General features: G+C 26.8%; 2 pseudogenes; both read left to right on the forward strand.

Annotated features, from left to right (window-relative positions):
- Positions 1–2,403: 2,403 nt before the first annotated feature.
- Positions 2,404–3,439, forward strand: LOC111294674 (cytosolic sulfotransferase 15 pseudogene; annotated as a pseudogene).
- Positions 3,440–12,002: 8,563 nt separating this feature from the next.
- Positions 12,003–25,680, forward strand: LOC111294675 (cytosolic sulfotransferase 15 pseudogene; annotated as a pseudogene).
- The last annotated feature ends 2,056 nt before the right edge of the window (positions 25,681–27,736 follow it).

Here is a 27,736-nt window from a genome sequence, read left to right on the forward strand (position 1 = left end):
ATTTAGGAAGTTAAGAGTATTGATATAAAAGATAAACCTTGAATATGGATGTCATAACATATAGATCCATGGACTTGCCGCTAGACAAGGATTAAAGGAGTCGTCACCAATCTTTTTTATTAAAGTATAATTGGCCACCTGACAGAATATGTCTTATTTAAAGAAGAGTCCTAAGATTGACTTAAGTATATTTAAATAGTAGATTCTAATCTACAAAACTAGATTTTAGGCTCAGGAATACGGTTACGTGTGAGAAAGATTATAGTACCCTCACAGCACCCATCCAAATGATAATATCAGTTTGATTTTAGATTATCCAAGCCTCAACCATGTTTATGACTTACCAAAATATTAAAAATTGAAAATTGATCCTAAAATTACTCTAATAGTTTAGTAGCAATTTAAAATAATTTTTTAACCTCAAGAGTATTCATGGAGACTAGTGTCCTACTCTGAAAAGGCTCTGTCATTGGGTTGGTTAATGTATTTTTATTTAAGAAAATAATTAGTAAAATCTTCTAATAGCTTGGTAAAATTTACTTTGATGCAGATCTCCCAATAGTTTGATGAGATTTCTTTGTAAATTTATTTTTAGAAAATATATTAAATCTTCCTATAGTTTGATAAGACTTAATTTAAGAGGTAAATCCTCTAATAGTTTAGTAAGAACAAAACAAAATATTTTATTAGTAATAATTTTTTTTATAAAAATTAATTTATGAGATTTTTCAATAGTTTGGCAGAATTTATAAAAAAATTAAATTCATGAAAAATCCTCCAATAGTTTGATAGGATTCATGAACTTATTTTAAAAATAGTTTTTAGTTACTTTTCAAAGAATAAGATAATAAAAATGAAGTTTATAGAGGTATTAAAAATAATAATAAATTGTTCTATTTAAAATAAATAAAATAATAATAATAAGTAAAAAATAAAATAAAATAAAAATATGTACAAAACCTAAAAATTAAAAAAATACAAACAAAAAAAATAAAAAGAAAAAGAAAAACCTACGATCGGGTGAGATCCAAAAGCTAGTAACGCATGAATCCATGTGGGTTGAGATGCGAGTTATTCTGAGGGAAAGATGTCATTTGACGCTAATATAAATGTCAAAGTTTTCAGTTTTTCTTCAGAATCCTTTAGCCTTCTCTCTCTCTAGGATGGATTTTTCAGTCGCCTCTTTCTAGAATTTTTAGATTCAGTCATCAAAAACTAGTCAATTAACTAGTTTTTGGAAAATATTACCGGAACTTGGCCGAAAACTTCAAATCCCATCTAAAAATTCAACAAAAAAAATATAAATTTACGTCAAAAAACTCATATAAAATCCAAAAATATGAACAAAAACCTAGAAATCCAAGCGTTCAAATTGAAAAACCCAAAAAAATTACAACTATTCTTAGAAATTTCTCATATTTCTAAAAGCAATCCAAAACGTAGGGATTAAAACCTCTCAAAAATAGAACCAACTAAAAACCCCATAATCAAAATTAATTGCAAAACCTAATATCTCCTAGATAAACCAAAAAATCCCACAAGATTTTAATCGTCCCCCCTTTTGTGTGTTATGAGAATACGATTTATAGAATAATAGACAGTGATTTTAGGGATTTACCTTAAGATTGGATCATCACCAACAGATCTGATCTTAATTTGCTTTGATTTAGGAATTTTAATTTCAATTAATTGGGGCCAATTTTGTTTCCAATTCCATACACACATGATTTCTGAAAAAGTTTTCTGATTTCGTTTAATAAGTAAAGTTAAACCAATAATAATAATAATAATAATAATAATTGGGCCAAAGCCCAAATGAAATAAAATGTAAGAAGTCTGCAGATGAACTCTTTTAAGGCTCGACGATCCTGAAGAGACTTGAATCGATAAATTTAATCGCACCTCGAACAAAAATGAGTGTTTATAATGGGAAAAGAAACCCAAAAAAATTTAAAGTGTAAAAGCAAAAATGAAGTTAGAAATGAGAATAAACCAAGGATGAGAATAAACAAATATTGGTTATTCTAAGATGATTCACCTTCGGAATGAATCATTAAATCACTTTGATACCATAAAAAAGAAAAACATGATGAAACTTTATTGTAATAACTTGTGTATTACAATGAGGCTTAAAGCCTACTTATATAAAGGTAAAATGTTGCAAAATAAAAATACAATAAATAGAAATAATGATTAAATCAATTACTATAATCAACTAAATCAATATATAATATTCTTTAAATTAATATCAAATCAATTTAGAATGTTACTGAAATATTACTAAAATAATATCATCAATCTAAAATATTATCATAATATTATTATAATACCATTGACACTTTCGATAAATTTCCTAGAGAACTAGTTTTGAGTGTTTTTTTTCTTTTCTGTATCCCTACCCGATCACCGGCTGGTTTTTTTATGCATACAACAGAGATCTCCAAAGACAATATTGTTTCAACACCCCAAGATGAGGAGGAGACATGGGATGAAGAATTACAAGAATTGGTTCAAACCCTCCCTAAAGAAAGAAACTGGTTTAATGCAGATCATCTTTACTTCTACCAAGGTTTTTGGTGTCCATCTCGTGCATTGAAGGCAGTGATTTCTTTCCAGAAACATTTCCAAGCACATGATACTGATATTATTGTCATAAGTTTTCCGAAATGTGGCCCTACTTGGCTGAAGGCCTTGACTTTCTCAGTTGTGAACCGCAATCAATTCACCAGGAAGAAAATCCCTTGTTCAGGTCAGGCCCTCACCGACTTAGTCGATTATTTGAGTGTGATCTTTACTTGGAGAACCCTTCTCCGGATTTGGAAAATAGCTCTCTTTATCCACCAAGACTTTTTTCCACCCACGTCCCTTATCCTTCTTTGCCACCTTCCATGAAAGATTCCAACTCTAAGATCGTCTACATATGTAGGAATCTGATGGATATGTTCATATCTCTCTGGTTTTTCACTGATAAGCTTCGAGTTGAAAATTCAAAGCCTTTATCACTAGACGAAGCTTTCGAGTTGTTCCGCCGTGGAACATGTGGTTGTGGACCATTTTTTTGATCATGTATTAGGGTATTGGAAGGCAAGCCAAGAGAATCCGAACAAAATATTGTTTTTACAGAATGAAAATCTGAAAGAAGACATGATTTCCCAGCTAACAAAGTTGGCCATGTTCTTAGGGTTTCCTTTCTCAGAGGAGGAAGAGAAATATGCAGTGGTTGAAGAAATTGCAAAAACTTGTAGCTTCGCGAACTTGAAAGAATTGGCTGTGAACAAGAATGGCGTACATACTTTCAGGTTTCCACACAACACCTGCAATGGTAGAACGTTTGGAGAAGCTTATTCAAGAGAATTTCGACAAGTCAGGTTTAACATTTAAATTATCTTCCCAATCTCCAAAGGATGCTTGTGCATGATGGGCGTCTTTCAGCTTAGTTAATGTTGATCTTGTTTATTAAGCAGCAAGAAATTTCTGGGTTTTCCTTTGTGTATCTTTTCCGAATTCATCTATGTTCGATTCTTGATATCTGCTAGCCATTTACTCTCTTTGTGAGTTAAAAAAAAAAAACTCCTTTATTTTCACGTATTTACGTTTTTGTTGTCTCTGTTGTAGTTTATATTAGAATTGTCTTATATATGTTACCAGCAAAATAAATTGCATTGTGTAGCAAATTTTGCAGTTGTTTTATTTATAGTTTTATTAGTTTGTATAGAGAGGTGTTTGTGAGTCTAATCACATTGGATTAGATTCAATTAATACCTAATATTCAATTCATCAATTCATTCATTTATTTAAATTTATGTAATTTTAATTTGTTATTAAAATATTTAAAATTATAATATGTTTTAAAATTAAAATATAATAAAAACTAGTTATTTAATAATAAAATCTTATCTGGCCAAAAAATAAAATCATATCTTTTTCCATGAAAAATTTTAATTAAAATTTTAATTTATACAAAAATATTTTTAATTTTTGCAAACAAATACAATTTCTTATTGGCTTCTAAAAATTAAATTATAATGTGTATTTAATATTATTGATAAAAAAGTCAAATTTATTTCATTTACATTTACATGAACATTTAGAGCTCTTTTTTTCCCTAATTAATTTTTTTTTTAAAGATAAAAATTCTTAATCATTCATTAAAGGAACCACTTGAGTTTTCAGACACAAAACCATGGAGAAATGAAGGAAAATCCTCTACCCAATACATGTCTTCATCAATCCCTAGCCCATGCCAAGCTAACTGATGTTCTGCAACGTTGCCTGTTCTGTTTGTGTGCATGAATGAACGAGTGTGAAATCTTTTGCGCTTATCTCTTGCTTCGTCTATAAGATCGCCAATAGGTAATAGGTCTGGTTGCCATGATTGTAGCTTCTTCACAATACATAATGCATCTCCTTCAAATATCATAGCTTGGAAGCCCATCTCGTAAGCAAAATCCATCGCCTTGACTGCTGCACTTGCTTCCACTACAAATGGATCAGTAACATTCTCCAACTTCCAAGTTTCATATTACATAAAACATCATAAAATTGATCTTTAAAATTTGTCTGATAATAGAACATCACAAAATTCAGTGTATGTATGATAAATATGTGTATCTATACTCAGGCAATCCAGTACGAAATTTCATTAATTTTCGCATAGAGATAGAAATATTGTATGTACTTATCTTAATTATAATTTAAATTATCCAAAATAATCAATAGATTATTAAAAAAATAAAAGGAAGAAGAATAGGCCTTCAGTTTTTGTGGCACTTATTGTATATGTTGAATAGTACTTGAACGGAAGTTAATGATTCATAATTTATAAAAGTATAAACTCTTTTTTAGTAAGGTAATTTATTATTGTTACAAATGCTTATGTAAAATTTCATTAAAAATAGAATTCTTACTCAACTCATGTTAGGAGTTAGATAATATTTATGTGAATATATTAATGGGTTTGTATCCATTTGATCCAACTCATATTTCAATAAATCTCATAGTTAAAATTTTTCCATATCACATAAAATGATTTTAAAAAATTATCTTTAAAGCTTTTGTAAGATAATAAAACATCACATGATTCAATTTGTGTATGATAAATATGTGTATCTCTATTTAAAGAATCTAATTTAAATTCTCATTATTCCACATAAACACAAAAATATTATATGTACTCATCTTAATGAAAATTTAATTCATAAAAAATAATCAATAAATTATTCGAAAAAAGAAAGAAAGAAAAAGAGCTCACCTAACTTTTGTGACGTTCATTATATATATTGAGTAGCACTTAAAAAAAAGTCATTGACTTGTTATTCATTGCAATATAAATTCCTTTTTGGTAAGGCTCCCCCCATTGTTCTATCTTCAATTTTCTGATGGAGACAATAGAAATCTACAAGAACAATAATGTTTTATCAGCAAGGCAAAATTTTCAAGAAGAGTCATGGGATGATGAATTCCAAGAATTGGATTATTTTTTTTTTTAAAGTTTTAGAGCTTTGGGAAGAAAAAGAAAAAGAAAAAAAAAAAGGTTTTTCCGTTTTGGAGGCACGCTACGGTTGGAGAGAGTGGAAGGCAGGAGAGGAAAGGGGAGTGAAATTGTTTGGGCTATTAAATGAATCTGGGTTCAACCACCGTTCACTAAATGAATCGTAAAATCCGACCCATCCGATGGGTTTTGCATTGATCCATCTAGATTTTTTTTCCTAAAAAAATAATACAATTTCCTTGAGTTTTTATTCAAATAACTGAGCTCAAAAGCTCAGATCAATAAAAAAAACTAATCGAGTTTGGGTGTTCACTGAATCAAGCTCGAGAAGCTAAAGAGCATATTTTACTATTTTAGAGCAATAAACCAAACTTAACGTTGTTAAGTAATTGTTAAAGGAAATCAAACAGCTAATGGTTAATATAGTGTCAAATTTTAAATTTTAGGAGACAAATATAGGTATTAATAATTAATTTTCACATTTTTATAAAATGTATGCACCCTTTCCTTTTAATTACTTTTCTTTAATATATAGTATACTTTTTTACATAAAGATTTGATCCTGTATGAATGCTATTAATAGATTTATGATAATTTATTCCAATACTAATATGACTTCTCCAATTTAATTTGCTTATATTTGCTTCAAGAATTTTCAATGGAACAATTACTTGAGTTGAGTTATTAACAAATTTTCACACTCCAAGTTTTAAGTGAATATCCAAAAATTATGCAAGAGATAGTTTAACACTATGTTTGGATTGAGGAGAGGGGAAGAGGAAAGGAAAATAAGGAAAAGTAATGGAAATAGAAAAACTTTTTTTTGGTTTAGACAAACTTTTAATTTAAAAAAAAAAAAAGAGATAGAAATCTAATAATTTTTTGTTTTCTTTGTAATCTTCATTTTTTTAATACTTCAATTTGAAGAAAAAACTAAAGAAAGAAAAGTTAAAAACTTTTATTTTTAAAGACTATTATATTCATATTTTTATTATGATATTAAATTTGATTATATAACTAATACTTTCTAAAAAAATAATTTTTTATAAGTATTTTATATAACATTCTAATTTATAAATATTTTATGATTTTTTATGTCTTAATAATAAAACAAGTGAAATTATTATCAGAATAAATTAAAAGGCTGAATTAAACAAAAATTTAAGAGTAAATCAATAATTAATTAATACGTCTTATCGTATTAAATATATTAAATTTTGTTTAAAAAAATTTATTTATACAAATTAGATAATATAAAGATATATATGTATATTACATGTTACTTTATAAAAATGTTATAATTGAAAAAAATATATTATAATGATTTTTTTTTCTTTTTCACTATTTATTTAAATAATAGTTGTTAAAATTAATTTTTTTTTCTTTTCTTTTATTAATTTTAACTATCTAAATAAAAAATACATATACAATTTTTTTACCTTTATAATTTTTTTTATTAATATCTATCTAATCATAATGTACAGAAAAGAGTAAAAAATGTACTATTAAGTAACCATTAACTTTCCTAAGAAAAGGGTAAAAAAGGTAAATTCGATCAAAAGAAAATACGGACATTTTTTGAATAATTAAATTTTTAGATAACGAAATTCATGATTCTAATTTACAAATTTAAATTTGTATTTTTGAACAATTCGTTGGTTTTAACTATTTTCTTTTACTTATTACTTCATCCACTACTATATTTGCAGAATAAAAGTAAAACAACAAGTTCTCAAGCTTACCTCTCTATCTCCAAGCGGTATTTTAACAGAAATCGGTTGTAGAAAACCGAAACCCCCACTACCAGCGCCGTCTGCAGCAAAAGCAATCAACTTGGAAGCTCTAACAGCAAAATAGAATTCTAACTCAACTCATATTAAAATTTATATTGTAGATATCTCAAATTCATTGAGAATAAACCTCTTATATTAAAAATAGAATTTTAACTCAACTTATATTAAAATTTATATAATATTTACGTGAATGTACTAATGAATTTGAATTCACTTCACCCAACCCATATTCCAATAGATCCCATAATTAAATTTCATCCTTTGATTTCAAGTTTCATATTATATTACATAAAATATTTTAAAAAGTACTCTTTAAAGCTTTTATTTAATATTAAAATATTATATGATTGAATGCATACACGATAAATGCATGTATTTCTATTAAAAAATCCAATTCGAATTCTCATTAATTTTCACATAAAGACAAAATACTATATGTACTCATCTCAATCATAATTTAACTCATCTAAAACAGTCAATAATTTTTTTTTAAATAAAAAAAAAAAGAAGAAGACTAGGTCAGTGGCTTTTTTTTTGCGTTCATTATATATGTTAAGTAGTACTTGAGAGGAAGCCATTGATTCATAATTGATTGAATTATAAATTCCTTTTTAGTAAGGTTCCTCCATTGTTAACGATGCTTACATGGAATTCTATTAAAAATAAAATTTTAATTCAACTCATACTAGTAATTAAATAATATTTATGTAGATGTACTAATAGGTTTGCATCCACTACTGGATCTGAAAAATATTTCAATAGATCCCACAATTAAAATTCATCCTTTGGATACCAAGTTTCGTATTACATAAAATGATCTTAAAATGCGATTTCGAAAATCTTATATAAATATATAAAAATCAAAGTTTTTGACAAAAATAAAAAAAAATTTATGTGAACAGTTTAAAATGTTAATATATCCACGGTCTTAAAAATCATTACATGATATATAATAAATACATTTTATTTTATTTAATAAATTTTTAATTTAAAAATAATTCAAAAAACTAAATTAATAATATTTATGTTTTTATTATTAATCTTAAATCACTCTCAATTCATATTAAAAGTATTAAAATTTTAAAAAAAATTTAATTTGACAAATTAAATCAATCAATATATAATTAATAATTTAATAAATATTACAATTACAATTATAAAATAATTGATTCTATAATCAATTATTCGATACATTGATATTTGATTAAATATAGCATCTATTTGAGTAATTGATGTATTTCATGTGTAAATATAGAAAGCAAATATATCAAATTAATTTTGCATAATTAAATTAACAGAATAAAATATTTTACTAATTTATATTTGATTGATAGATTTATATTTCATTAAATATGATTTCATTTGGTAAAATATTAATGCACGTTTGATTTCATTTGATAAAATATTAACGCACATGGATTTTATTTGTAACGTTTTATAATTTTAAAATCTAGATATTAATGCACATTGATTTAATTAAAATTTATTTTATTTTATTTTCATTATTAAATACAATAAATTTAATTTGTTTTATTATTCTAAATTAAAGGATCTCTAAATGTTAATAACATAACAAAATATTTCAATGTCAATCAACTTACCATTGTTAGACCATTATTCACTCAAAATTTTTATTATTTCAATATTAACTTTCATAAATTAAAATTATCTTATTAATTAACCTACACCACACCTTTTGTATAAGTAGCTCTAGGGTAAGCATAAATCATTTTTCACTAAATTTATATCTTTTGATCACTATTTAACTTTAATTTTCTCTCTAATTTTCACTTTGCATCATTTCTTGGTCTATGCTGCTCAAAAGGTATTCTCTTTTTATACTTATATTTTATATTTCTTTAACTATAATATTAGCTTTTTTTTTTTGTTGAGGATTGATTTAAATATGATTTAGTATATACAAGGAAAGTCTTTCACTAGTAGAGTCACTATCATAAAAGTTTATACTACTTTTGATTAGTACTATATGTCATGTGGGTGTAACAAGAAACTATTTGAAATTGATAAAGAATTTCAATGTTATTCTTACAATGTTTATGTCCCTAATCCAGCTCCAAGGTCATTAGTATTTATATTTTTTATATTTGATGCATAAAAACAATTATTATTTCATAATGATAATAAAATTATTTTAAATTATTATATTATATTTATAATTGTAGAATTTTACATTTTTATATATACAAGTTGAATATTGAGGCATATGATAATTCTGGAAGTGTGATGTTCACATTATTCAATACAAAAGCTAAAGATTTAATTATAGAGATATTGACAATTTTTATGAAATATCTGTTAAGGTATTGAGTCAAAAATTATTTTATTATTATTTAATATTCAAATTAATTGAATGATGTATTTATACTTATGATTTAGGAAAATAGAGACTATAAATCGAAGAGATATTTGGAGAACTCAAAGGCAAAATTTGTGTATTCGAGACGAAGGCAACTGAATATAATCTTGAGACAAATAATACCAAACTTATAGTGAATAAAGTGTATAATTTTGATCCTAAGCTTGAATGTCAAAAATTATTAGAAGAGGTATATATAAGCTTATTATAATAATTATGTTTGTTATAAAGTTATATAGAGTAGATTATAGCTCAATTGTTGTCAAATTACAAATTGTTGTTTTATCTATCTCTTCACCTCCATCTATCAAATCTATTAGCTTATCAAGTAAAATAACACATACTTCAAGATAGCAAGAAATACTAAAGAATCAATTATTGCATCCTTGCTTTAATAACAACTTATAGAAGAATCTCCCATGAAAGAAGTTTTTATGCGAGATTGATTATAAAAATGAAAATTTTAATTTCTTGACATCAAAAATATTATTGTTTTTTGTTTAGAGATTATTTCGATTTAACAAATTATAGTTTGAGTTTTCTTTAGAACTGATGATAATTCCAAAAGTATATTTAATATATAATTAATAAATTTTATTATATTAAAATAGATAAATTTAAATAAAAATGATTATATAAGTTATGAGTTGTTCATAAATTTCATGGTTTATATAAATTTTAAAAAATTTATATTTATATAAGATTTATTGATATATGAATATATTTCTACGTATCGCACATGTTTAAAACTAGTTTTATCTAATAATAGAATATCACATGGTTTAATGCATGTATGATAAATAAGTTTACCTATACTCAAAAAAATCCAATATGAATTATCGTTAGTTTCTATATGGAGACAAAAATATTATATTTACTTATCTTAATTATAATTTAACTCTTTCAAAATAATTAATAAATTATTGAAAAAGAAGAATAAAAAAAAGAATAGGCTGCTAGCTTTTGTGGCATTCATTATATATATTGAGTAGTACTTGAGAGGAAGTTATTGACTCATAATTCATTCAAGTATAAAGTCCTTTTTAGTAAGATTTCTCGTTGTTATAGATGGTTATGTGAAATTTTATTAGAAATAGAATTTTAATTCAATTCATGTTAAGAATTAGATAATATTTACGTAGATGTACTAATGGATTTGGATCCATTATTGGATCCAACCCATATTCCAATAAATCTCATAATTAAAATTTCTTTTCGATTTCAAGTTTTGTAGTACATAAAATGATTTTAAAATTGATCTTTAGAACTTTCGTCTGATATTAGAATATCACACGATTTAGTTTATGTGTGATAAATGAGTATTTTCATTAATTTCCACATTGAGACAAAAATATTTTATGTACTTATCTTAATTATAATTTAAATTACCCAAAATAATCAATAAATATTAAAAAATAAGAGGAAGAAGAATAGTCTTTTAGCTTTGGCGGCGTTCATTATATATACTCATAAAATAATGATATTAAAAAGTGATCTTTAAAACTTTCATCAAATAGAATATCATATGATTTAATCCATGCATGATAAACGCTCGTATCTCTATTTAGAGAATACAATATAAATTCTCATTAATTTTTACATAAAGACAAAAGTATTATATATACTCATCTTAATGATAATTTAATTCATCCAAAATAATCAATAAATTATTTAAAAAATAAAAGAAAGAAAAAGTGCTCACCTAAGCTTTGTGACGTTCATTATTTATATTGAATAACACTTGAAAAAAAAAAGTCATTGATTCATAATTCATAGAAATATAAACTCCTTTATAGTAAGGTAATTTCTTACTATTATATTTACTTATGTGAAATTCCATTAAAAATAAAATTTTAATTCAATTCATGTTAGAAATTAGATAATATTTACGTGAATATACTAGTGAATTTGTATTCACTTGATTCGACTCATACTCCAATAAATCTCATAATTAAATTTTCTCCATTCCATTCCAAGTTTCATATCGTATACAATGATATTAAAAGGTGATCTTTAAAGCTTTTGTTGGATAATAGAATATCACATGGTTCAATCTATGCATGATAAAAATGTGTATGTTTATTTAGAAAATTCAATTAAAATTTTCTTTAATTTTTATATTCAGATAGAAATATTATATATACTCATCTTAATGATAATTTAATTCTTCCAAAGTAATCAACACATTATTTAAAAAATAAAAGAAAGATCACCTAACTTTTGCAACGGTCATTATATATGTTCAGTAGCACTTAGGAAGAAGTCAGTGATTCATAATTTATTGCAGTATAAATTCCAATTTAGTAACACTCCCCCCCATTGTTCTATCTTCCATTTTCTGATGGAGACAACAGAAATCTTCAAGAACAATAATGTTTTATCAGCAAGGCAAGGAGATCAAGATGAGTTATGGGATGATGAATTCCAAGAATTGGTGCAAAGCCTCCCCAAAGAGAAATACTGGTATGGAGGTTTTCATTATTTCCACCAAGGTTTTTGGTGTCCTTCCAGGGTGTTTAAAGCCATGCTTTCTTTCCAAAAACATTTCCAAGCACTTGATAATGATGTTATTCTTGCAACTGCCCCCAAATGTGGCACTACTTGGTTGAATCGTTGATTTTTACCATAGTAAACCGCAATCATTTTACCCTTGAAGGCAACCCTTTGTTGAGTTCAAATCCTCACAAACTTGTACCCTTTTTTGAGTTTGATGCATGCTTGGGAAACCCTTCTCCATATCTCGAAAACAACACTTGTAATCCAAGGATTTTCTCAACCCATATTCCATATGCTTGCTTTGCCAACATCCATTGTTAAAGATTCCAACTGCAAAATTGTGTATGCATGTAGAAATCCATTGGACATGTTCATATCTTATTGGCATTTTACTGACAAACTTCGACCTGAAAATGTGAAGCCAATATCACTAGATAAAGCCATCGAGATGTTATGTCAAGGAATCCATAGCTTCGGGCCTTTATGTGATCATGTTTTGGGGTATTGGGAGGCAAAACAAAACAATCCCATCAAAATCTTGTTTGTAAAATATAAAGATCTCAAGGAAAACATCGTTTCTCACACAAAGGAGCTGGCGGAGTTCTTGGGTTTTCCATTCTCTGAAGAGGAAGAGAAACAAGGAATGGTAGAAGAAATTGTCAAATTGTGCAGCTTTGAGAACTTGAAAGAACTAGAGGTGAACAAGAGTGCCAAACACCCTTTTGGGACACCAAACAAAGCCTACTTTCGGAAGGGGGTGGTGGGAGATTTGAGCAATTATCTCACACCTTTAATGGTGGAACGTTTCGATAAACTTATTCAAGGAAAGTTGGATAAATCTGGTTTAACATTCAATTTGTATTGCGAACCCAACAATGATGCTTTTGCTTAATCGATAATTATGTCTCATTTGGATGTGATTCGGTAATAAAATGTTAAACTTTTAATTTTAATAACCATGTTTTAAATTTTGACAATGTCAAAAATAAAAAATAATTGTGTCATTTGCTCATTTCGCCTTTTCTTATTTTGCTTTTAATTAATAAATTTCTTATTTTTCTTATATGTGAAATTTAAATTGATTGTTTAAACCTTTTCTTACGACTTATTACCTGTGTCTTTATTTCATTCATATATCTAAAATTTTATTAATAAAATACATGAAAATTATACGTACAATAAATATTAATTTAAAAAGAACTTAAAAATTATTTCTCTACACAAGTAGGCCTCCAAAGGAAAAACTAAAGCCTGGCTTAGCACGACCTTACTTAAAAGAGGGTCTATGCTATTGGCTGGATCCAGGTTGAGGCAATAAGGGCAACTGCCCTTTTGAAATTTTGAAAATTAATTTTCATTATTAATAAGTTATTTAAAATTTTAATAAATTTTTATTTTACCCCACTAAAAAGTTAGTAAAATTATGAGAAATAAATCTAAAATTTTTATTTTTTTATCCCATTAATTGTAAAAGAAATACTCTAAGTATAAGTTTCATTGATGGATACACCTTTTATATTAAGGTGTCCATGAACATTCCAAAAATTAAAATATATAAATGTTTAAAAGGAAATTCTGGTCAAGCAAAAACCCTCCAATCAATCAAATTAATAGAAGTTAAACCAAATAATCAATCAATCATAAAAGAAACAATAATTTAATGTGATTTGGTCCAACTGACCTACGTCTACAGTTGAAAAAAATATTTATTAGTTATAGAGAATTACAAATATACATCAAATCAATCTCACTCTACAATTAATGCTCACAGGCCTTCTTAATCTCCTATAATCCTAGAGTATTTTTAGCTCAAGCAACATATATCTATGTGCACCCAATGCACCATGCTATGTGGACCCTTTCAGTCTTCTCTAGTCCACCCACAAACATTCAAATATACACACTAATAAGATATAAATTTTCAGTAGTCTTATAAGATGTGTATCCCATAAAACCTTAAAACTCTCTTACATTATTTTCTCATATCTAACCTTATAAAGATTTCATTTATTTATAAACTACAAACTTGCCTATCAATAATTGTTTTCCTCTTAGAAGTCTTCTATTACAAGTCTTCTTATCCATCAAATAATATCTAATCGATCTCAAACAAATCTATTATAGGATTTAAATCATTATTCCCAACAATCTCCACTTTGACTTAAATTCCATTAATCATATGTTTTCACATGAAATGTCATTTCCTCCATTTGTAATGGAAGTCTCGTAATCATACTCTCTTTTGTGTCTTTAAGCTTTATGTAAATCAATCCTTAAAATAAGAACTTAAACTTTTTCATTGAATCGAGCTCCTTTGGACTTGCCTCTTCTCATGGCTCAAACTATGCTTTGATACCACTTGTTAGGTAAAAAGCCTCCAATTAATCAAACCAACAAAAGCGAAATCAAATGATCAATCAATCACACAAGAGACAATAATCTAACGTAGTTTGACCCAATGATCTACATCCACGAATGAGAGAAAAGATCCTCTAGTTGTAAAAAATTACAAACATACATCGAATCAATCTCACTCAACAATTAATACCCTTAGGCCCTCTCAATCTCCTTTAGCCTTATAAAGTATTCTCAACCTAAGCAAGCACATACCCATGTGCACCCCATGCATAAAACCTATGTAGATCCTTTTAGTCTCCTCTAGTTCACTCACAAAATTTCAAACATATACACTTATAAGATATAAATCTCTAGTAGTCCTACGAGATATCTATCCTATAAAATTCTGTAACTTTCTTATATCTTTTTCTCATACCTCATCCTATAGAGACTTCACCTATTTATAAACATATAAACTTGCCCATCAAGAATCTCTTTCCTTTTAAAATTATTCTCTTTCAAGTCTTCTTATCCATCAAGCAACATCTAATCAATCTTAAACAAATTTGATATGAGATTGAGTCACTATTCCCAATAATTTTCAAATGGACACTCCTAAAATTTTCTCATAAACACCTTAAAAATTGAAAAATGAGAAAATTTACAGAAAATTTTCCATTAAACACCTTGAAATTTTTATGTTGGTACCTATTTCATCAATAAATTTGGTAAATTCATTGGTAAATTTTTATAGATATTATAAATGGACACAATTGAAAATTTCTTGGATCTGTTATTAATGAGTTTTTGAAATATTAAAAAATATATGGATGTCTTAAAAAAATAAAAAGATAACTGAATAAAGTAATGGTTCACAATGTAAATACAAAATTATATTATTAGTAGGTAATTTAATAAATTTGCCCTTATTGAGCATAAATTCTAAATCCGTCTCTAGGCTCATACCTCTGTGTCCTTTAGCACAAAAACTTACTCAGTGATTCAAGACAAAATAAAAAATTTTAAGTAAATTTTGTGAATTATTTTATAAGTAATTTAATAAAAATTTTCATAAAAAATTTCAATTAAATAAAAATTAATATGAAGATTAATAATATATTAAAAATATTAAAAATATCATTTATAATTTAACTTTGATAAATATTTATTTAACGGTAAGAACTTTGTCAAAATTTTGTACATTTGATTTATGTAAGAAAATCTTTCAATTTATCACTTTTAATTTTTATTTAATCATTTTTAATAAATAATTTTATGAATTATTTATTAATTGATTATTTGATTATGCTTTTGTTGACGTGAATGTTCAATTAATTGAGTTGAGGCTTTTTGGCCTTACACAGAGCGTGGTTGTGCATGATGGGTGTCTTAGTTTTATTAGTTTATGTTTCATTTATGCTGGATATTGGATATATGTCTCTTTAAGAGCTACTTTATTTATGTGCTAGCTGGAATTGTTTTAGGTTACCTGTAAAATAATTTTTAATCAGTGATTATATTTCATATTCACAACATTTATTATTTCATAATTTTTAAATTCTTTTTCCTTCTTTCTTTTCAAATGAGCAAGGGTCATGCAATTATGGTTTTGATTGTAGAAAATGTGAGTGTGTCTTTTGCTCTACACTTGTATGGACTGTTTCTTTTGGCCTTAAAGATTGAAATGACTTTTGTAGACATTCATCTGTATTTGAAGTCGATTTTCATCGTTATTATTTTCATTATTATTAATATTGTTACCATAGTATAGTATGCTATTTTATTACAGTATAGATTATTATTGTAGTATACTATTATATTATATGTTATTATCATATTATTATTATTATTATTATTATTATTATTATTATTATTATTATTATTTATTCCCTTTCTTTTCTTCTTAACCAGTGATCAAAGAAACTAAAATCTGGAATTCAATGCAATCAAAGGCTTTAATTCATAATTAGAGCATTTTCAGATCAATCTAGAAAATCAACAAAGAACCTAAACCTAAATTGAGGTTCGAGCAAAATTCAATCCTAGAATTCAAGCCTAGGATTGGTTCTGTCCATTTTCTAAAAATTTATCCTAAGGGTGACTATAAATTGGACATTTTCTAGATAACACATACACGATGGATTAAGGGAGAAAAAACTCAGTGTTTGACTTTTGAAATTTTGGGTTGTTAGGATTTGGGTTCAGTTTTCAAAATTCTGAGTTTGATTTAAAGTTTTTGGATTGAGACTTAGGTTTCTAGGTTTAGGGTTAAATTTCTAAAATGGTTTTGAAGACATCTTGAAATCTGGAAATTTTTTTTTTGAAAAATTTGGATTTGAAAGATGAACTTTGAATTTTTCAATGGGATTCTAGTCAATTTTCCAGAAACCGGTGATCAAACCTAGTTTATTGTTGAATTTCGACATTTTTTTTAAAGAAAGAAGAGAAAATTAGGGCTAGAGAGAGAAAGCGCATGGGAATTCTGAAGAAAAGCTGAGTAGTGTGGATTTTATACTCCTCTAACACAACACCATTTTGGAAGTTCTAAACCCGCAATTAGATTGTTGACCAGCATGCTGACCCACGCAATAACCCAACCTGAATCGCAGGTTTTTTTATTTTAATTTTATTTTTTGATTTCATTTTATTTTATTTTTTATATTTTATATTTTGATTTTATATTTTAGTTTTAGTTTTTTTATCTTACTAATTTTTATTATTTGTTTATTTTATTGAATAACTTATTATTTTTAATTGTTTGGCAAAAAAGAAAAATAAAAACAAATCTTTTTTAAAATAAAAAAAGATATTAAAAACAAAATTTTTTATGAAATAAATCCATTGAAAAACTTTCATGGATTTAATTTTAAATGGAATTGACCAAACTATTAGGAAATTCTATAAATCATTTTTCCAATAATAATAAAAATAATTTTTATTCTCCAAACTATTGAAGGATTGCTTCCTAAATTAAGTCTTACCAAACTATTTGGAGATTTAATAAACCTTTTCAAAAGAATAAAATTTTCAAAATTATTTTCAAATAAAATCTCACCAAACTATTAAGAAATCTACCTTAAAGTAAATCCTATTAAACTATTGAAGGACTTTATTGATTTTTCAAAACAAAATACATTAATAATTTTGACGACGGAGCTTCTTCAAAGTAGGACACTAGTCTCCATGAACACTCCTAAAGTGAGAGAATTATCTTAAATTGCTACCAAACTATTGGAGTAATTTTAAGATTAATTCTCAATTTTAAATATGTTGGTAAAGCATAAATATTTTTAAGGCTTGGATAATTTGAAATCAAACTAGTACCGTCTTTGGATGGGCACTGTGAGGGTGTTATAACATTTTTCATGCGTAACCGTACTCTCGAATCTAAATCTGATTTCGTGGATCAGATCTAATTAGGTGGCCAATCACACTTTAAAAAAAATTGACGATAACTCTTCTAATCCACCTCTAGTGATAGGTCCATGGATCTATATGTTATGACAATTTGGCGACTCCACTGGAAAACTCCAAAGTCAAGACAGTAAATGATTTCTTATTTTCCAAGCTTTACTTAACAAATTTGAGATTATTTTCTTTTTATTTATTTCATTTTGTTGCTTATATTTGCTTAATTATTCATTTATTTATTATATATATTTGTCATTCATTTGCATGTGCATAACATAAAGCTTTCCATTCGAGCTTTATCCTTAGAAGAGAGTGAAGTACCTATGCCTTCATGAGATTTTATGTCTCTACATGAACTTGTGAAATACTCCCATTCAAATTGAATCCTTTTCGCTTATAATCTATGATGGGCGAGGATTAGGGTGTCTTACCAGTCTATGATATACAATGATGTAAAGAACAATTTGAGAACCTTCTAGAAGTAATCCAAGTTACATATAGTTAACCCTAAAGGTCAAACCTAAGTAGAGTCATACATTCCCTTGTGTTAGAAAATTCTAAATAAGATACATGATTAAATGTTTGTTTTATTTGTAAGATTATGTGTTTTCTTTTTTTGTATATTTTAGTCTCGTATGTTAGTCTTTATATTTTTTTTTACTAACCTTTTTATTTTATTATGCATTCATATCATTATGGAATATTTGCCACGAAATAATTTTTAACAAAGAAAATCTTAGTTACATTCATGGAAAGCCTAGTAAAATCTTCTACTAGCCTGAAAGGGGAGTTTGAAGAGTTGAAGTTTGCAAATAAAAAGCTAAAAAAGGAAGACCAAACACTGAAACAAGAAAAAGATGGATGGAGAAATTTATGCATTGACCTTAATACAACACAGTTATCCACTAATCAAGAATTGGTTCAACTTTTGCAAGAAAATAGAAAATTGCAAGTGAAACTACAAGAAAAGGATGCAATGCTCTCTAAAGCACAAAAGCACATCCAGATGCTAAACGAAGTGGTAATAGGAATCAAAGCTCAAATGAAGACCATGACTGAAGAATGTGAACAAGTGAAAGAAGCATATATGAAGAAACATAACCAGTTGAAATATCTACTTGATCAAATCATTGTGGCTATTTACAAAACCAAAGACATGGTAGAAATGATTAAAAAATGAAAGGTAAAGGTGCCACCAGTGGGAGTACATGATCAAAATTGATAAATTTCCTTAATGAAGTGCAAAACTAGTATCGACAAGCTATGGATTTCTTTTCCCAATAATGTTAGACTTTTCATGGATATAATGATTTGATTAAAAGTGAATTTTAATTCAATAAAAATTTTCTTTGATAACAATTATTATGTGATAAATTCTCCTTATTACATCCATGCATTATGTTTTTGCTTTTATTCTTATACATAATTTGAGAGTTTCATAAACATCATCTCAAATTTGAACATTGTGAAAATCAAGATTCGAGAATAACTCAAGTTTTATATCCGAGCCAAAGCAAAAAAAATGGATCAGGATAATGCAAACCACTTTGAAAGGTTGGAAAAGACTCAAGAGATAATGGAATAGAAGTTAAGTAAGATCCTTAAAGCTCTAGAAAAGATGAACAAAGCAAAAGAGGTGAAAGAAGATGCCTCACATAAATATACTAAGCTATTTTACCCTTCAAGTTTTGGTCTACAAACTATTCCAAATTTTCAGCCACAACAAATTACGTTTCCAAATTACGGTTAAGGGAATGTTTGAAGTTATACTAATCCTGTCTTCACTGAAAAGGCAATTAAGCCTACCCAAATCTCCAAATTGGATGAGACAAAAGAAGAAATGAAGTTGCAGATGATTACACCCTTAGAAAACTTTAAGATCGATTAAACTATGAGCATGATTGAAGAAAGATTACAAGTTGTAAAAAGTATTGATTTCTATGAATCCATGGATGTTGTCAACCTTTGTTTGGTCCTAGATGTGGTGATTCTTCCAAAGTTTAAAGTATCAAAATTTAAAAAGTACGATGATACTAAGTGTCCAATTACACACATCATAATGTATTATCGTAAGATGGTAGCACACGTTAGTAACAAAAAACTATTCATGCATGTGTTTTAAGATAGCTTGATCGGTTCTGTTACAAAATGATATGTTCAGTTAGATAGGACTCGTATTAAATCTGAAAGGATTTGATGTGGTCTTTCATCAACCAGTACTATTACATCATAGATATGGCTTTTGATCGTCTTTCACTGTAAAGAATAGAGAAAAAATTATCTAAATCTTTTAAGGAGTATGCCCAAAGGTGACAGGATGTCATTACTCAGATATAACCTCTCCTAATAGAGAAAAAAATGACAGTGTTGTTTGTAAGCACTTTAAAGTCATCATACTATAAAAAGATGATAGAGAACGCGATTAAAAATTTTATCGATATGGTGATTTCAAGGGAGATTATTGAAAATGAAATCAAAAGTGATAAATTAGAATAAAAAGAATCCTTTACTGCTAAAAAGATATCCAAAGAAAAAGAAAAATGAAACTCAAGCTATGAGTTATGAAAGGTAGCAATTCATAAATTACTCTTAGTCGATCTATCTTACATATGCTCCTATGGTGAGTCATACTTCTGTTACATTCTACCAATCAACTAGGCCCTTCAACGACCTTCTTATCCATCCACAGCTAGGCCCTCTATTTGTCCAATTACCCTAACGAGTAGTGCGTAAGAATAACAAAATCGAGAAAAACGTACATTTAACCCTATTCCTATGAGCTACATAGATTTATACCAAGAACTTTACAAAAACCACTTGATTGCTCATGTTTTTGCAGAACAACTTGAACTTGCCTATCTCAAATGGTATAATTTTACTACTCATTGTGACTATCATTATGAGGCAGCTAGTCATTCCACTGAAAATTATATCTCTTTGAAACATAAGGTGCAAAGTCTAATCAAAGAATGGCTGATAAATTTTAACACCAGTGGAAACATGACACCTAATGTCAGTAGTTACTCATTGCCCAATCATCTAGGGGTATGATGTTAGGAGAGGCTGATTGAAACTGATTATCATCTTAAGATTTCTTGAGAACATGAATTTTTTTAATGTACTTGGATTTCATTTTATTTTTTATCATTTTAATAAAGTGAAAGATTTGGTGCATTTTCATGATATTCCTCTTTTGTGTAAATCACCATTATTTATTCTTACTTTCTCATAATTTTTACCCATATCCATTTTTTTATTCCTAATAATAAATGTTTATACAGTTGTAACGATAATTCTGAATTTGATTTTGAAAACACCATTCATAATGTTTTGATTGAGATCACTGACTTATTGGGATTGATGAATAAAAAAAAGATTAATCTGATAAAGAATCTCAAAATGGATGCAACACATGATCTTTGCAATTGTTCACTCACAAATCTACTATTGGTCAATAAATGTTCTTCATTGCAAATATTCATATTCGAAATGAGAAATGACCCTTTTTTTATCTTAAAAAAAAAGTAAAATTATCCTTTGTAACCCTATTTGAGCCTATTGAAAATTCTTTTAAGGAACTCTAACCAAGGATCACCCTAACATAGGGGGCAAAGTTGAAAAGTTTGTAATTTCAGGGGCAAAGCCCTTTTGTGTTCAAATTTTCATGAAAAATGATAAAAAGAAAAAAAATGAAAGAGAAATTGATGGGACAAAATGTCGATGTATCTCGCATGAAAAAAAAAATGATTCTTAGGTTGATAACCCTTCAAATACAATTTAAACCTATTTTATCTACTTCTTTCATAACCCCTTATCTAACTTATATTACCTCCCTTAAAAGTTTATTTTAATCAAATGTGAATACTCGATTTAGATAATCATGAATTGAATTAAGATAGATTTACTATTGGATTATTTAGGACTTTAGACAAAGTGTCACTGATGGATAAAAGAAAAAGAGAAAAAGGAAAAGATAAAAAAGATATGTGCACAAAAATTATAAAAAAAAAAAAGGATACTTAAATTGAAAACCTAAAAAGGTGGTTTAAGTTGAAAAATTTTAAAAATAACTTCATATGAAGGTCCCAGGAAGAAGGATGATGATTGGCTCAAAGACTAAAGATATGTTTTTAAAAGAAGATTTTGAGATAGAGTTCAAAATTATCTAAACAATTATTATTTTAGATGATGGTATCCCCTTTGAACAGTCAAGATATTTTACCTTTTGTTCACTTTTAATTTATTATTAACCATATTTTTTTGCATAGAAACCCATCTTTGTTATCTTTTCCTATATGTACATCCCCTAAATGAATCAATGAAATGTATTATGTCTGTCACTAACTTGAATGATGACAAATAAATGGATGACAATGTTCATAGAGAGTTTTCCATTTTTTGAAAAAAAATCTAAGATGAAAGAATTGAAAGAAGCCTAAAAAAATGATTTAAAAGAGCAAGCAAAATAACCCAGTGATGGATTGGTTGATATGATCTGCAAGTTGTGATCGGATGAGAAGAATAATATGGATCAACTGACAAAATTTATTTTAAGATGCTGAGAAGCTAAGAGGAAAACATGAGATAGTAGAGTTTTAAAAGCCTTGTTACCATAATTGAAACTTCATGGCATTATTTAGTCACATCTGTACTATATACATTGTGTTTACATTTTTATCCTGGATAAGACAAGCACTTGTATCATTGCATTATCGCTTATTACTTATTTCGATCTTGGTTTAGTCTAAATTATTTTTTTAACTCACGATTTCATCTCGATCATTCATCTTCAACCTCGACTCAGTCTTGGTTGCTTTATCTTTTGGACTCACAGTTTCATCATGGTCATTCAATCTTGGCTCAGTTTAGATTATTTTTCTAACTCACAGTTTCATCTTAGTCATTCATCTTTGACCTTGATTTGGTCCTGGTCATTTTATCTTTAAATTCACAGTTTCATCCCAATCATTCGATTTTAGCTTAGTCCAGATCATTTTTTAGACTTGTGGTTCCATCTCGGTCACTTTATCTTGGCTCAGTCCAGATCATTTTTTAGACTTGTGGTTTCATCTTGGTACTTTATCTTGGCTCAGTCCAGATCATTTTCCTGACTTGTGGTTTAATCCTAATCATTCATCTTCAATCTCAACTCAATTCCAATCACTTTATCTTTCAAACTTATGGCTCAATCTCATTCATTTGATCTTGACTCAGTTCACATTACTTTTTCAGACTTGTGATTCAATCCCAGTCATTTCTACTTTTGGAGCAGAGTGGGCATCTAAGTCTTTGCATCATCCTTGTTTAATAGAGATGTGCAAAGAGAGGTAGTTATAGACACTTATTTGTGTCAGGGATCGATTTTTGTTATTATTGTTTCATTATAATTAGTATTATTACTATAGTATAGTATGTTATTTTATTATAATATAGATTATTATTATAGTATAGTATTATATTATAGGTTATTATTACATTATATGTCATTATTATTACAATTTATTAGTATTATCACTTTTACTATTATTATTTTTTATTATTTTTTAGTTTTTATTCCCTTTCCTTTCTTCTTAACCGACAATCAAAGAAATTGAAATATATAATTCAATGCAGTCAAAGGCTTTAATTAATAATCAAAGGATTTTCGAATCAATCCAAAAAATCAACAAAGAACCTAAACCTAAATTAAGGTTCGGGTATAATACAATTCCAAGATTCAAGTCTGAAATTGGTTCTATCTGTTTCCTAAAAATTTGTCCTAAAGGTGGCTATAAATTGTACATTTTCCATAAAACACATACACGGTGGATTAAGGGAGAAAAGACTCAATGTTTAACTTCTAAAATTTTTGGTTGCTAAGATTTTGGGTTCAGTTTTCGAAATTTTGGATTTGATTTAAAGTTTCTGGATTAGGACTTAGGTTTCTAGGTTTATGGTTAAATTTCTAGAATGGTTTTGAAGAAATCTGAAAAAACTAGAAATTTTTGTTTTTTTTTTTTGAAAAAATCTTCATTTAAAAGATGAACTTTGAATTTTTTTTATGAGTTTTTTAGTGAAGTTTGAGTTTTCTGGTGGGATTTCGATCAATTTTCCAAAAACCAATAATCAAACCCAGTTTTCGATTAAACTTTTGATTTTTTTAAAGAGAGAATGGAGAGAGAATTGGGGCTAGAAAGAGAGGGCAGAAAATTCTAAAAAAAAGCTGAGTGGTGTGGGTTTTATACTCCCCCAACACGAAACCATTTTGAAAGTCCTAGACCTGCAGGTAGACCCATTGACCCACCTGCTGGCCCGTGCATTGATTCGACCCGAATCGCAGGTTTTTTTATTTTAATTTTATTTTTTGATTTCATTTTTTTATTTTTATTTTATTTTCAATTGTTTTGATCTTAGTAATTTTTATTACGTGTTTATTTTATTGAATAACTTATTATTTATTAAATGTTTTAAAAAAAATGAAATTTTTAGTTCCAAAAAATAAAAAAATATAAAAACAAATCTTTTTGAAAATAAAAAAGATATTAAAAATAAAAATATTTACGAAATAAATCCAATAGAAAATTTTCATGGATTTAATTTAAACGAAATTCACTAAACTATTAAGAAATTTCATAAATCATTTTTTTTAATAATAATAAAAAATAATTTTTATTCTCCAAACTATTGGAGGATTACTTCCTAAATTATGTCTTATCAAACTATTGAGAGATTTAATAAACATTTTCAAAAGAATAAAATTTTCAAAAATATTTTAGAATAAAATCTTACCAAATTATTAGGAGATTTAATAAACATTTTCAAAAGAATAAAATTTTCAAAAATATTTTGACTAAAATCTCACTAAACTATTAGAAGATTTGTCTCAAAATAAATCCTACCAAATTATTAGAGGACTTTACTGATTTTTCAAAACAAAATACATTAATAATTATGATGATAAAGCCTCTTTAGTGTAAGATACTAATTTTTATGAATACTCCTAAAGTGAGACAATTATCTTAAATTGCTACCAAACTATTGAAATAATTTTAAGATTAATTTTTAATATTAAATATGTTGGTAAAGCATAAATATTTTTAAAACTTGAATAATTCAAAATCAGTACCATTTTTGGATGGAGGTTATGAGGATGCTATAACATTTCTCACATATAACCGTACTCCTAAACCTAAATCCAGTTTTATAGATCATATCCAATTAGGTGATCAATCACATCTTAAAAAAATTAGTAGTGACTCTTCTAATCCACATCTAACGATAGGTCCATAAATCTATACGTTATAATAATATTTAATTGTGAGTTATGACATCAAATTAAATTCTACTTTTTAGAGTTAGGGTATCCAATGATCTAAGTTGTAAATGAAAAAATTAAAAATTAAAATTAATAAAACTTAATAAATAAAAAAAACTTATAAATTCACTAATTTCATCTATATTTTTCATAATCTAATTGGCTTATCTAGTAATTCTAAAGTAATAAATAAAAATGAAAAGAAAATTTTATTTCTTCCATTATTCAAGAAGTTCATTATTTTTATAAATATATTATTATTATTAGAGGTATAATCAATCAAATTTAAATAGATACAATATTAAATTCAAGTTTGATTCTAAATTCGAACTTTTTCATAAAAGCAAAAGTGGGAGATTGGAGCAATTATCTCACATCTGCAATTGTACAATGTTTGAAGTAGCTTATTCAAGAGAATTTTGACAAGTTAGGTTTAACATTTAAACTATCTTCCCAATCTCCAAAGGATATTTGTGCATGATGGATGTCTTTCAGCTTAGTTAATGTTGATCTTTCTTTTAAGCAGTAAGAAATTTCTGGGTTTTACAGTATATCTTTTCAATTGATCTATGTTCGATATTTGATATATGCAAGTAAAGAGTCACAATTGACTATCTTTGTGAGTAAAAGAAAAAAAAAAAAAAAAACTCTTTTATTTGCACTTATTTACGTTTTTGTTGTCTCTTTTGTAGTTTGTATTAGAATTGTCTTATATATGTTACTAGCAAAATAAATTGCTTTGTGTAGCAAATTTTGTACTTATTTTATATATAATTTTATTAATTTGTATAGAGAGGTGTTAGTGAATCTAATCGGATCGAATTAGATTTTTGATGCTCAATTCATCAATTTATTTATTTATTTAAATTTATTTAATTTTAATTTGTTATTAAAATATATAAAATTATTTTAAAATTATAATATGTTTTAAAATTAAAATATAATAAAAACTAATTATTTAATAATAAAATCATATCTGGCCAAAAAAATAAAATCATATATTTTTCCATGAAAAATTATAATTAAATTTTAATTTATAGAAAAATATTTTTAATTTTTGCATTCAAATACAATTTTTATTGGCTTCTAACAAATAAATTATAATATGTGCATTAAATATTATTGATAAAAAAATCAAATCTATTTCTTTCACACTCACATGAACAATTACAGCTCTTTTTTTTTTCTCTAATAAAGTTTCTAAACATTCAAAATTTGAAAAAAAAAATTTAAGAAAATCGTTACTCCACGTTAAAACAAGTTTTTTTATATATTTAAATTATATCACGTAATTATATTATTAAAAATTTTAATTTTTTAAATTTAAAAATTTTTATTATACTAAAAAGGTTTTTCCCTTTTTTTAATTAAACCTTCAATGCTTTCTTCTTTTTTTGGTTCTGAGTTTAGTTTTGAGACGTTTAATTTTGTATTTTTCATATTAATAAACGTTTAATTTTTATGGGCCCTGGACGTACAGAAAGGACTGGGAGGAATAGGAGTTGTGGCCTGCGGATCAGAAGGTGGCGTCCTTGGAGCGATGTGTAAACAGTTTCTAGGCATCTGTGACCCTGGGAAAATTGAAGCACTGGCTATTGTGGAAGCGGTAAAGCTGGCAGCAGAAATGGGGTGTAATCAGATTGAAATGCAGGGTGACGCAAGGGAGATTATTAGCCAAGTAAAGAGGAAGGGTAACAGGAACCTGTCCTATGTTGACACTCTTATGGAGAGGTAGAAAGTAGACTAGTGAGGTTCACGTCATGGGAAGCATGCATGTCAACAGAGAGGGCAACTGGGCAGAGCCGGAATTACACCACATTTGGATCACTTTTACAGTACATTGGATGCAGCAATTATGTTGACATCTCATCAACTCAACGAAATTAAGTCAAATTATTTTATTTTTTTTTTACGAAAATATTAAAAAATATTTTTATCTTTGAATTAAAATAATCAATTTTAATTTTAAATTTATTTTATATGATCTTTCAATCAATTGATCAACGATTTATGAATTTATAAATATTATTAATATTTTTATCAAATCGATAAATTTTAATATATTGAAATTTTTGAACCAAATACTTTTGATTCAGAAAATTAAACTTAAATTAGTTAATCTCGCAAACTTATCAATCTCAAAAATATGGTGTCTCGAAGATCTTTCAAATAATTCTAAAAAATAGAAAGTATCAAATTTAGAATTTTTCTCATCAGGAAAAAATTTTTAATTTAAAAATTCAAATGAATCAACCAGTTTTAATCCAAACCTGATTTTACCTCCTACAAATATTTTAAATCATCAACAAAATAATGATATAAAGAGTATAACAAGTAATCAATCTTTTTGTACTCCTTATTGAAATTCTTTTTCAAATTTTCAAAGTACAAACAATACAAAAGCCTTCAAACGAGCTAATAGTATGCGCCAATCAAGTAATATTGATAATGCTCAAATTCTTATTTTCACAGGAGATAATCCATCTCAGTAAGGTACAGGTGATAACCAAACCCATTATCATTATGTTAATTTTGTA

The sequence above is a fragment of the Durio zibethinus genome, chromosome 14 (assembly GCF_047325235.1).
Source record: "Durio zibethinus cultivar Kanyao isolate XHJ-2024 chromosome 14, ASM4732523v1, whole genome shotgun sequence".
NCBI lineage: Eukaryota > Viridiplantae > Streptophyta > Magnoliopsida > Malvales > Malvaceae > Durio > Durio zibethinus.